The following is a 13,848-nucleotide window of genomic DNA, read 5'->3' as shown; positions in this document are numbered from 1 at the left end:
GGACTCCTATACTTGTAAATAATCTGCAGCATTTCACTTACTCTGGAATTTTCCTTTTTTATATTGTTGGCTATGGGAATATTTTGTAATATATATCACAACCCAGTCCTATGAAGAACTGGGTGTCTCCCAAGCCCATGGATTTCAGTGCATGACACATTTAATTGTCACAGCTTTGGGCTGCTCATAATCAATCCCCATACCTCCTTGTTTGTTTGCTTCTCTTTGCTGCTACAGATTGTCCAGCCTAAACTTCTTTCTCTCTTGCCTTCTTTCCTGGCTCATTCTCTGCCCTTTCCCCCACCTGCTGAACTTTTGTAAGGTATTTTAATGGGCATTGAGATTTCTCGGCTGTGAGTATGCAATTTAGGCATCAGTATGCCCTTCCCAGTGCTTTTGTTTGGTTAAAACAAATGAGGTGCTGGTACACAAATCTTGATAAAAGTGCCATGGATGCCAGCACAAAATGGCTGCCATGGGCAGTAAAATGAAAATAGGTGATGGTGCTGTGTGAGTACTCTGTGAGTACCATCACAAAAAAGCATTCTTTGTGCTCTTGAACCAGTTTTTATTGCTGGTGACCCTCTGCACCCTCTCAAAGTAAAGACAAAGCTAACATTTTCTTCTCTGGGCAGTAGCATGAAACCATTCTTCTTTAACATTCATGCTTCACATAATACAGATCCTGCCTTTTGTTCCTTGTAAATCTGAGTTTACCCAGGATTTTCAGATTGTGATCACTGCAAGTGAGTGGCTTAGGGTGGCATTCATTGATAGTGATACTCAGAGTCGACCCACTGAAGTTAATGGAGATGAATAATTTAGGTTTATTTACTTCATTGAGTCTACTCTGAATGGGATTGAGTTGAATACAGCCCTCTGATTTTGGATGGTGGGGAAAGTAAAATGTGCCACATCTTTGGGATATAATGGCATGGATGACCTAAACTGCTTTCTGAGCCCTTGATCTGGTCAGAATGAGGGTCCCTTTAGTTGCTAGACCTTTGGCATAGCCTTAGATAATTCTGACATGTAGTGACACTGGAAATGAACATGATATCTGGATATGAAAAGCAGTAAAGATACCATTTTGAGGAATAAATTTCTTATACCAAAGTAGTGCTTAACTTACATAATCTTTTTTCTGTTTACACCAAACAACCCATATAAAAATAAAAATATATTTCTATAGGTTAATCATAAAGTAAAAAAAAAGCTAACGTGGACTTTCATAGGCAGTAATATGAAACTGTTCTTAAATACACCTGATTCACCTAAAAAAACACAAAACCCCTCCCCTTTGTTTCTTAGGAACCTGAGATTACACTTCATCGCACACTGACATTTCAGAAGCAGAAAAATGTCAATTTCACAAACTAACTTTTGACCTCGGAACAACAATAAGAACAACAAAATCTAAAGGATAGGTAATTGTGTAGGGAAAATGTTCAGGGCAATTCAGTCTCAACTTTGAAGCTTTCATCCTTTTTGAGTGCCTCAGGCTTTATTATGAAGTCAGCCCAAAGAGCGCTTAGAAAATGTGTTCTTGAAGTACTGCCAGGTAGGAGAAGTAATTCACAAATTTACAGGAGAAAGGAGTTCCATGGGATTTACATGTTGCCAAGGGACTAATACCAGGACTGAGGGAGGGAACCCAAGGTGTGTGTGTGATTGCTGATGTCAGCAGAGTGTGAAGCTAGAGAACAAAACAACCGCAGGGGCTGAGAACACCATGGATTAAAATGCCAAACCTTATGATTATTGAACATGTATTATTCGAACACAGAATATTATTTTTATGGCAGTTTCTGACTGATATTTTTGGAAATGCTTTTATATTGCCTCTTTTAATATTTAATTTTTCCCCCTAGAGTGGTGGCCAGACTAATCAAATCACTCTTCTTCTCCCACCACCCTGATTGGGGTTTGCATTTAGATAGTCCTTGTAAGCGTCAGGCTGTAAAAGCTGAACAGTTGCACAGGGATTAGATAGGTGTTCAGATACACACATTAGATTCTTTGGATCCTTGCCCTGCAGTTTATATCTTGAGAAAAGCAATAATATTACTGGGTAGTGTTATGCACTGAAGTTCTCACCCTGGGCCAGCAGGGGATACTGTAGATAGTTTTCACTCAGGTCCACATATGCAAATAAGGGATCGAAAGTGACATTCAGTGATTGGAGAGTTACAGAAAGTTGTTACAGTTACGTTGTACTGGAGCTCTATATAAGCAGGCTGGCTGAACCCTTCAGTTCAGTTCTGTTCTGACCTGTGAATAAACAAGAGCTGTTTGGAGAATCGCTGTCGTCTGATATGTTCACCCACAATTTAACAGGTAGCATCCAATGTATTCTGCTTGTACAATAGGTCTTAGCCTGCTTCTCTTTTCCCCTGCACCACCCAAAAGTCTGCTCCAGGGGGAACCCCACTCTCTAGAGCATATTATGAGGGTGCTTGGGGAGGAGGAGAGGGGAGTTCTGTTGCACAAGTGGAACTCTGTTGCACAAGCAGAATGGTGGGTTTGAATACAACCCCTTGTCTTACTAACGCTGTAGATGCACATGTCCCCCCTCCATTCCAAAGTACAAGTCAATCTATTTACAAATACTGTGTTCCTTAACTACGGTACATCTTAGTCATTTTAATGTGGCTTTACTACGCCAAAACGTTTTTCTTTCCTGCATCCTATCCCCAGTCCAACTCCCAAAGCAGAATGGTAGAAATGCACCCAGCATAAAGTAGACATAAGTTCAAAATAAGATGTTGCCACTAGCTGGCAGCATTATATTAAACATGAGTAAACTTCATTTAAGTAATGTGTGTTAACATTCATCAGTAGTTGCTTGATGTGTGTCTGTGTGCACATGTGCACCCATGATAGAAAATTAAATTGAACTAATTCTTACTGATTGCCTGTAATTCCTGAATCCTGATTCACAATAAACCTGTGAAACCCTGCACCTTGGAATTTTGGTATGAATTATAAAAATGTTCTTTTGAGCTTTCCCCTTTACAAAAGCATGCTGGAAAATAAAGTAGTGAGCAGAGAATTCTTTCTTTTTAAAAAAGAGTTTGGGAGTTAGTAATCAGTTCAGTTTTCTTACTGCCCTACTTAAAAGCTATCTGTGATCTATCCTTGTGATCTAGCTCTTTACAAGTCAGGAAGAAAAACTCAGTGTAAGTATGTACATGTTAGCATCTATGCATGCACATACATTCTCTGCTAAAATATATATGGATTTTTAAAAGGTTATATTAGGGCTCTGTATAAACAGCTTAGAGGTAACAGATGTCAACTGCTATTGTCTTAAGAGGGTAATTGCTAGAGTCCCATGTTTTGTTAGGTTATAATTGTATTTTGTGATGGTTGTCTATAGATATTGTTACTCATTCATAAACCACTTGTAAAACGACACTGGCTTATTAATAAAATTCCTATTGAAATACTGATAGCTTGAGGAAGAAGGTTTTGAATGTTTTTATTCTCTTGATGCTCTTGCAAGCTGGTGGAGAGAATTTGCAGCAGCTGGGTGCGTTTAGGGATCCTAGCCAACATTTCTGCTGGCGATGGTGTGTCTAAACAGTATGGCAGACCCATCTTTCTGTGAGATAGGACTAAATGATGGAGTTCCGACCTTCCACTAATACTTATGTTTGGTGAATTTGGTGCATATGTGGTTGGTTTCTGCCAGTACCGTTCCTATCAAATACATGTGAAAGAATTGTTTATGATGATCTTCATGCTTGATGGGCGCAGCTTAGTAGTGTTGCCACCTGTATAGTTTTAAGCTAGCCTTGCCATTGTGTTTCCCAGCTGTGCTTCCTCATACATATATATTTTAAACCCAGCTTCAGTACTAAACAAAGGGTAATTTGAAATGTGCACATGCTTAAATGAATTAATATATGCAAATTACCAGCGGCTTTTTGTAGTAAATAAAGTGTGTGTGTGTCTGTGTGTGTCTTGTCCTCTGAGAGGGTAGAATCCATTAGTGTGCTGTTAATGTGCCCAAGGTATTTCTAACTGATAATGGCTCAGGTGTTCAAGTGGCCCAAGAGCTTATGAAATCCTCTTGTTTATTCAGGACAGGACATTTAGTTTGTATGTTTGCAAGTACAGAATTAAAATTGTTGGCAAGATTAATACAGTTGAAAGTGCTGATAGGTTGGGGAAAACAAGAGGAACAGATTTTTTTCTTATGTGACCAGGGTTCCAGGAAAAATAGGAAATACCCTTTAAAAAAATAAATATGACAAAAGTATCAACAGAAGTTATGGCAGACACTTCAAGTAAAATGCATATCTGTGTGAGAAAATATGTTTACAATATGAAGAATACTGACCTTTCTGTGGGTTTATTCCCCCCCCCCCAAACTGGCATGACCAAACAACAGAGAGTTCTTCATATTTACAACTATAGAGCTCCATATTTCATTAATACAATCAAAATACATTTGGGGAGTTATGTTATGGAGTCATATTTAAAAATTAAAGGTATCAAATAGCTTTCCCCCACTGATCTTCTTTCAAAATTATCACCTTATGCATCCAGTGATGAACGTAAACCAGTTAAGCAACCACAAGTATATTCAGTAATACCCTGTGTTGCTTTCAGGTAATAAAACTGGCATAAAATTGAGAAAACAAACAAGAGGATCCCTAGGTACATGGTCATTTTCCAGAATATTTGAGGCTGCACACAATGACAAAAATTGTTGTGTGCATGTACGGCTGTGTGTGGTGGGATGCTTCTGTTTCTGTTTTATATTTTAGCATAATTTATAATTCTATGTAATATGTACAGTGCATTGGGATGTGGGTGGCGCTGTGGTCTAAACCACTGAGCCTCTTGGGCTTGCCGATCAGAAGGTCGGCGGTTTGATTCCCTGCGACGGGGTGAGTTCCTGTTCGAACCTAGCAGTTCGAAAGCATGCCAGTGCAAGTAGATAAATAGGTACCGCTCTGGCGGGAAGGTAAACGGCGTTTCCGTGTGCTGCTCTGGTTTTGCCAGAAGCGGCTTAGTCATGCTGGCCACATGACCCGGGAAAACTGTCTGTGGACAAACATCAGCTCCTTCAGCCAGTAAAGCGAGATGAGCGCTGCAACCCCAGAGTCGTCCACGACTGGACTTAACTGTCAGGGGTCCCTTTATCTTTATGTATAGTACATAAGGGTTATATTATATAATCTAGAATTTATCTGCTTAGAGTGTTATATGCATGTATGATCTCGTTTACAAGGGGGGCAGTGAATATGATGCACTCCACATGTTTTGTATGTAAACTCCCACCTATCCTAACCAGCCAATGGCCAGGGATGAGGCGAATCATAGGTACAGCCACAGGGGGCAGGGAGGAGCAGCTGCCCCATCAATAAAAATCAATAAAAATACATAGTAAACTGAGGTTCTGCCCCCCCTAACAAAAGCCCTGCCCCCCCTAACAAAAAACCCCATGATGGGAATTGTGATCCACACCTGGACAGCACAATGTGGCTACTCATGGTTTACAACAAAGCTGTAAGGTAGGCCAGTGTTGTTGTTGTTGTTGTTGTTGTTGTTGTTGTTGTTGTTATTATCACCCCCAAATTGCAAGTGGCTGGACTAAACCTGGGAAAGTCTAAGGGCACTTAGTAAGTTCATTGCAGAGGTGGTTTTTGAACCAGAGACTGCATTATTTTGTACCTCATTCTCTTACCCAATATCTTATACCAGTACAGTATTACCGGGACACCCAATAGCTGATAGCAGTTGTATTGGGTAGTCTGCAAACCTGTGTATACAGTGGTACCTTGGGTTACAGATGCTTCAGGTTACATACGCTTCAGGTTACAGACTCCGCTAACCCAGAAATAGTACCTCGGGTTAAGAACTTTGCTTCAGGATGAGAACAGAAATCGGGCTGCGGTGCGGCAGCAGCAGGAGGCCCCATTAGCTAAAGTGGTGCTTCAGGTTAAGAACAGTTTCAGGTTAAGAACGGACCTCTGGAATGAATTAAGTACTTAACCCGAGGTACCACTGTATATATTGAGAGAGACACTATTGTTTCTTTTAATTAAGGAGTTGCTTTTTCATAATAGAGGAAAGGTAAATAGGTACCACTCCGGTGGGAAGGTAAACAGTGTTTACATGTGCTGCTCTGGTTCACCAGAATTGGCTTAGTCATGCTGGCCACATGACCCGGAAGCTGTACGCCAGCTCCCTCGGCCAATAAAGCGAGATGAGCACCGCAACCCCAGAGTCGGTCACGACTGGACCTAATGGTCAGGGGTCCCTTTACCTTTACCTAAGGCTTGTATGCAGAGATACGGAGGGTGAGGGAGTAGTAAAAGCAGTGCTTTTTTTGGGGGGGGGAGGCAGGGGTATGCATATCCCTAAACATTTTGTGTAACTTTGTACTTTTGTCCATTTACTGTATTTATTTCCCCCCAATTTGAACTATAAAATGGTGATTTTCTTGAGTCCAAATGAGAGTACCCCTAAACATTTTTTTTAAGAAAAAAAAGCACTGAGTAAAAGTGACAGGACGAAATATTTGCGTTAGATACCTTTTACTCTGAAAAAGTGTGCGAAAACCTATTTGCTCTGCAGTCCTAGCCATGTATGTTAAGTCTCACTGGCAACAATTCTTAGCGCATTAAATAGAGAGACAGTCTAACTTGATGGAATTTACTTCTGAAAAACATGATTAGAAATGGCCTAATTGAATTCACATACTGGACGTAAATCTCCAGTGTGTGAATAGAATTGCAGGCATAGGCTCTGTAAGTGAGAAGTGCAGCATTTCAAGGTTTATAATCTTTCTGTGTGTTATGCAGAAAAGCAAAACTTTAAAAGAAATAGTGGGTGTCCGCCTGGAAAAAACACACCACACTTCTTCTGGAATTGAAGCAGCAGCAGGGGGCGCTACAGTTTCAGAACTGTCCACACTTGCATTCTTTTGAGGAAGCAGTTAAATAACCATTAGCTGCAGACTTTGGTGATCAACCCTGAAAAGCTGCAAATGTATTTAAATGTTTTTGTGTTGGGGTGTGTGTGTTAGTGTTATTGCTGACTCTGATGCTAAATGGTCTGCGACATCTGAGAAAAGGACTATATCTTTTATGAATCTACTGGTATCTTAGCTGGTGATTTATGGCTGGCTTTCATATATGGATAATTATTTTAAAATTTGCTGAACAGTTGCATAAATGCTAAGCTTGTAAGACGGATTTGATAAATTGGAGAGATTGTCATGCAAGTAATTTGAAGTGTGCTTTTTTTAAAGTAGTACAAAAAAGCAAGAGTACAATTTCAAACAATCCTTTACCTGTTTTGATAATCCTGGAATAAATTGTTTAATTAAAGTTAAATCTATTAAAAAAATAGACTTCTACACAGAGCCTCAGGATCAATGTGTTAACCAGTTATTGCTCAGAGTCTGTGTGAGTGTATTCTAATTTCTCTAGTGCTATAGCTTGAGTTTACAGGTTAGGTTCTTGAGTGCCTGGCTGCATGTTGTTGGTTGTTAAATTTCTGTTCACATTCTCTCAAGGATAGAAAAGAGATTCCTTAAAAAGATTACTAACTCATAAATTGTCTGTTGATTCGCTTTCCTTTTGCTACTAACTCTGGTTCCTAATGTGTTCTGTCAGGGTTTAAGCCCAATGAAAACAGGGGGGAACTGCATTAAAACACTGTATTTACTAGCACGGGTTCCCATTTTCTTTTGAGATGAAATAATTTTTGTTAAACCCTTCCCCATTATTCTGACCTTCTCCCGCCACCCTTAATAAATCATTTGTTTGAATTTTTGTGGGGAAATTGTTTTTAGCCCATTTTTAACTCCATTAAACATTTTGTGTGTGCGCATGCATTCTGTCTCTTTGATGATAATAGCTTTCTCAATTCAGATTTTCCTTCAAAATTTAATAGCGGACTAACTCTCTTGGAGTGTTTGGCAACATGGAATCCGTTCTTCCTCGCACCTGTCTTCCTCCATATCATTCAACTGGCTAAAGGGTGTTTTCTCTCTTCTTCTCAACCCCCTCCACTTCCTCCTGATTTAAAATGTGAAGTTTTGCTTAGAGGCCTACAGGTTTCTTCATAGGTCTCCCTGGATGGCTCAGAGATACCTGAGCTGCTCTGTGGACCGAGATTGTGGCAGCTACTGATCTATCACGCCTGGAAGGACATGCCATCAAGCTACCTAGGGAAAAGGATAGGATGACATTCTTTAACAGCAAGAGAGGCACACACTGTTCCTGCATTTCATGTAACATGTCACTCAGTTAGATGCAGAAGTAACAAGGGAGTGATCCACATTCTGCAAGCGCTACTTGATAATCTCCTTCTGTTCCTGCTTCAGTGGGTGTGGGGCACACTCCATTCTTCTCTTTCTAGGCAAAACATTACCATCTATACCAATTACTTGATAGCGCCTTCTTCTTTTATGTTCCTTTTTTATATTGTGGGTTGGGACTCATCAGAGTTGCTCATTCCACTCTCTAGGTAGCCTTAGTTTTCAAGGCTGCATTTTTAATGCACGTTGTTGGAGAACAATAGATTGAAGGGAGTCTGGCAATGCAATCTAATGCAAGATGTCCATCCTTGTTTTGGAAAAAAGTTATATCTGACTAAGTCATACTTGGTGTAGACCATGGGTAGGTAAACTAAGGCCTAGGGGCCAGATCTGGGCCAATCGCCTTCTATATCCGGCCGGCAGATGGTCCAGGAATCAGCATGTTTTTACACGAGTAGAATGTGTGCTTTTATTTAAAATGCATCTCTGGGTTATTTGATGGGCATAGGAATTCGTTCATTTCCCCCCAAAAAAAATATAGTCCGGCCCCCCACAAGGTCTGAGGGACAGTGGACAGGCCCCCTGCTGAAAAAGTTTGCTGACCCCTGAAATCAGTGGGTTTAACTAACCTAAGTCTATTGGGTTGTAGCCAGTGTTAGTTCTACTCAGAGTAAATACATTGAAATTAATAGGTTTAGTTTTATTGGGCCAACTCTGAGTAGGGCTTAGTCAGATACAACTCTTCTGTACATAGAAAAATATATCTTGTATATTCGGTAAGATAAATGCTCAGCTTTTTCATATACTAATCAAAGCCTCAAAATATTTTTTTAAAACCAGTGTTAAGTCATTTAAGATTTGGAATTTAATAATAACAGGTGGCAGTTGTATTATTTACTTAGAAAACATTTATCCCATTCTTTATCATATGATCTCAGGGTGGCTTATAATTTGGAGTGTTCAAATCATTTAATTCATTATCTTGGTGGGAAGTAGGGGAGTCTTTCATTGTAAACCTTTTTAAAAACATTTCAATAAATAACAACAAAAATAATATTAGTTCTCTTAAAATGTCACAGTATAGTGTATCAACACTGCAAGGCAGATCAGTGTTATGACCCCCATATTGTGCATGTGGGGTTGCGGCTGAAATATGATTGGAGCTTGCCTAAGACCACCCAGTGAATTCAGAGTAGAGACTTATTGTTTCACAGTTTAGCTTTTTGGGCACCGTGCTATAGTTGGTAGATCATTTCTGAAGACAATATGAAAATCAGTCATGCCGTTTTTTGAAATGGTTGAATATTCGAGGTATATACTGTATCTGAAAAGTGTGCTCAGAAAAATCACAGATGACAGATCTCCTTCAGTTCTTTGATAGGGGGAGCCAGAGAGCATGCAAAAGTATAATGGGAAACAATTCATTCAGTAATACTGCGTAAAATCTGTTCAGTAAGTACAGTGGTAATGTACAGGATGAGGTTCTAGAAACAAAATTGCTTCCCCCCCCCCCGAGTTCCCTCTTTCTCTACAACTTTTTTTTGTTCCACTTTTAGTGAATGTTGTTAGACTTCTTACTATATCTGTAAGGTAAAGTTTGAAATAAAGCTGACTTGTTCATTTTAAACTGATTGCTCTTTAAGAAGTGGTTTGGCATTTTACATTAGGCTGATCAGAAGAGTGGAAAAATATCCTTTTAATTAGCAATGTGTTTAATATAAATGTTTGGAAATTCCCCTACCTTTTTAGTTGAGATTAAAATGGATTAAAAGTACAAATGTCCATTTAGTAGGCACATAATGCTGATTAAGCTATATTCTTTTGATAGTGTAAACTTTGTGAATAGTGAATTAGTAAGGCATAGCTTCAGAAAAATAAAATAATTAACTACGTTCAGCAGTTTTGAACTTATTCGTATGAGAGAAGTTAAATGTTTGGAATTGGTGAAAGAAAATGCCACCCACTGTTTAACCTCCCTGTGAGTTTTCGATAAAACTGACTCCATGAATGATTTCCTCAGGTTTTGGAAAGGTGGGGACATGCCAGTTCTTAAACAGGAAAGGAGGGATTTTCCTCCTTAAAATAAGTTTTTCTCCCTTCGCCATTACGTACTGCCCATAGGAAAGCTTTAGAGATGTGCCATGTTTTTTTGTATTGCTTTTGTGTAAGAAGGCCAGAATTCAGACATATCAATAATTTGTCCTCATTCTCCTTTATAAGTAAAAACAACTATTTCATATCTGTTTAGTTTATTTCACTCACACCATTGCTAAAGTCTTGGAGCAAGTAACAATGCTTATAAAATGACATTTTATGAAGATATAACCAAAAATACACCTTCAATTGTCTATGGCTACTGCATGTGCCCCAATAAAAAGTTTTGTATTACATATATATTTATATTCTGTATTAGTTATATTTATTTTGTAATGTTTATATCCTTTTATACCCCACTTTTCCTTTAAGGCGCATAAGGTGGCATAAACCATTCTCCTTTATTCCATTTTATTCTTAGAGAAATCCAGTGAGTGGTTAAAATGAGAGATAATGACTGGCCCAAAGTCACACAGTAATTTCAATGGCCAAATGAGGATTTTGACTAGCCTAGTCTGACACTCTAACCACCACAGCACACTTTACTCTGGTCAAAACTCAGAAGAAGCTTAGATTTGGGAAATCTGGGGACGAAGAATTGAGAACAGGTTTGAGGAATAGACACTGGCTTTTTCCTCTATTTCTGCTTGATAAAAAACACTACCTTAATTTTCTCGGTTGCAATGGGGCAGGGGACATTTGAATTGGCAGGATCCAAGACTTTGTATGCAAAACAAGAAATGTTCTTATGCCTATTCAGGATAACCTTGTTTGGAAGAATGCCTATCACTCTGTAGTGATCCCTGGCATCTGCAAGTGGGTGTGGGAGAGCCACTTTCATTCAGCTTAGGCAATGCTGAGGTATGTGGTCTGGCTCAGTATAAGGCAGCTTCCTATGTTTAGTGGACAACTTGAAGAGAGAATCTGTCATTTTCCTGCCCTGCGCTGAAATACCAAATTGGAAAGATAGGCACAGAGATGTGATCCATTTGTTCTTCTGCATTGGCCTGGTTTGGATCAACTGTCTTTTGGCTTCTCCCCTACTGGCAATTCCCCCTGGCATGATATAACCTGTATTTAAGAGGAGGAACCTGCATATTATTTTTCTTCTTCCATTCCCTTCCCCTTTCCTTTTTGTGGCATTATTTGTTGTATTTTAAACCATCATTTTCTTTTGGACTCCACCTGAGCCCATTGACAGAAAGATGGTATCTAAATATAGCAACTAAGTAAATTTTACAGGGTCTACCAATAAAGTCTCCTGTGTCAAATTGGAAGTTTTGGTGCAGATACTGTGCTGTACTGAAGGTTGTTTTCTGTGCTCAGATAATAAGAATTGTCATCTTTCCTGAAACTCTCATCAATTTTCCTAGAAGGCTCCCATTTTGAAGTATATGGTGGGATTTCTAGGAGTGTGGGGAGAATATTTTATTTTTGTTGTCTATGGTAACCAAGTGGAGGTTTCCAGTCACTGTTGGATCTGGAAAGATTTGAGCAGCAAGTTTGTAACTCATTTTGAGTCATGTACTGTGCAGCTAACATGCAGTCTCTAACTTGGCTGTAGGTAATTGGTTTATCAAGAGTAATTACAAACTGACACAGAAATGTAGATGTGCAGAAATATATGTGCATACCTGTAGGATTGCTATGCATTACAGTTCCATGTGTGCAAATTAACTGAAGGGACTAGTCATTCCCTGTCAAGGCACATACACAAAATGGTTTGCATATGTCTGACTAGCTCATATTCACAGGATATGCCTGTGTGTACACATGTGCATGTGTGGAGAGGTTTGGTTGATTCTTTATGCTGATTCTGGTTAGCCAAATTGTAATTTTCTTTCTCCTCTCCCTCCACCCGCTAAATTCAGTTTGCATATTTACTGGAGTGAAGCTCGCTTTGTTGTCGTGTGTCGCAAGAACTCCATAAAATAACACCAATGGAGAAAAATCAATCTACTGGGTCTGGAAAATGGATTTTGTGCCTTAACTGGCAAACGTTAACAATTACTTTGTCGAGAACTAGAGAAGCTAAGCATTTATCAAATCAAACTGCTATAACTGTTGTGCTCCTCTGTCCTCAAATAAAAGCTGCACTGCTTTGATGGCTCAGACTGAAGTGCCTACAGGAAGCAGAAAGAATCCTTGAAATCATGAGCCCAACAGTATCCTGGGGGACTCCTTGATGGACCAGAGTGTAATCGGAATCATGTGAAGCATACATCGCAAAATGTTTCCAATTTCACAAACAAACTGAGCACCGCACAAATACTCTACAGGAACCAAGATCTTACCAGACTCTCCAATCAGGGTAAAAAGTACTCCTGGTTCAGGGTTGCTTGATGACACTACTTACTAAAGCTAGTGGTAGCCTCCTGCAGAAAGGGATTGCAGATATTCAGTGCTCCAACCCTGCCTGAACCAAGCCTACAACTGTGAATCCCATTTAATTAGATTTTCCTCACCTCTCGTAAAGGCTTAGGGCATGTTATAATCTGTGTATTCTTAGAGCTTCATGACCAAGCAGGGTTTTGAGCAACAACATACCTTTCCAGCATCTACATCCCATGTTTTAGACACCTAACCCTACAAGCTGTCACTGTGGTATTTACAATATTCATTTGTTCCTGCTTATACCACACTCACTGAGCACAATCTTTTATTGTTTCTGTACAACCATCTTCTGAAATGAATGGCCATTAGGTCTAGTGATTCCTGTGCAAATTGGGCATATTAAAGTATGCTTAACGGTTTCCCCTGCTGACAGTGCATTAATCACCAGACGGTTTTATACTGAGTAATGCAAATGCATTCAATGTAGCTTAAAAATAAAAGATGAAGTTTGCACAATGCAGCTCATAAATGCGGTGCATATAGTTTCGAAACTATTGAAAAATGCTAAACTGTTGTTTTTGTTTCAGTGCCTTCCTAAGGCTTTACAAGGGACTGAGGAAAACTTAGGGGGGGGGGGTTCAGACAATTCTTTTTGCTGTTGTTGTTGTTTAGCTGTTTAGTCGTGTCTGACTCTTCGTGATCCCATGGACCAGAGCACGCGAGGCACTCCTGTCTTCCACTGCCTCCTGCAGTTTGGTCAAACTCATGCTGGTAGCTTCGAGAACACTGTCCAACCATCTCATCCTCTGTCATCCCCTTCTCCTTGTGCCCTCCATCTTTCCTAACATCAGGGTCTTTTCCAAGGAGTCTTCTCTTCTCATGTTTTGCTGGTTTCCCTTTAAGTTCATTTTATACCATTGAGCTCTTCCCTACCACACCCTTAGGTGCTTTGGAGAAGAAAATCCCTTAAGAGTTCTCAGTAACCTGGAACTTCGCCACCCCACATTTCTTCCTCTTCCTGTAATCAGCATGATGCCCAAACCCTTAGGAGGGTCTTGTGTTCTGCCTCTGGCCTTTTCCTCCAAGTCCATTCCTGTCATCAGGATCTATTAATCTCTGGTTGGTGCAGTAGCAGCTGG

At 39.7% G+C, this 13,848-nt stretch overlaps 1 protein-coding gene across 2 annotated transcripts in view; it reads left to right on the top strand.

Moving 5' to 3' along the window:
- The window catches only part of CAMKMT (calmodulin-lysine N-methyltransferase), a 254,117-nt gene that overhangs the window by 23,559 nt on the left and 216,710 nt on the right, over positions 1-13,848 (top strand). The window lies entirely within an intron of this gene.

This window comes from Podarcis cretensis (genome assembly GCF_951804945.1).
Source record: "Podarcis cretensis genome assembly, chromosome: 3".
Taxonomy (NCBI): Eukaryota; Metazoa; Chordata; class Lepidosauria; order Squamata; family Lacertidae; genus Podarcis; species Podarcis cretensis.
The sequence above is the reverse complement of the archived record's forward strand: the minus strand, read 5'-3'. Positions and strand labels throughout refer to the sequence as shown.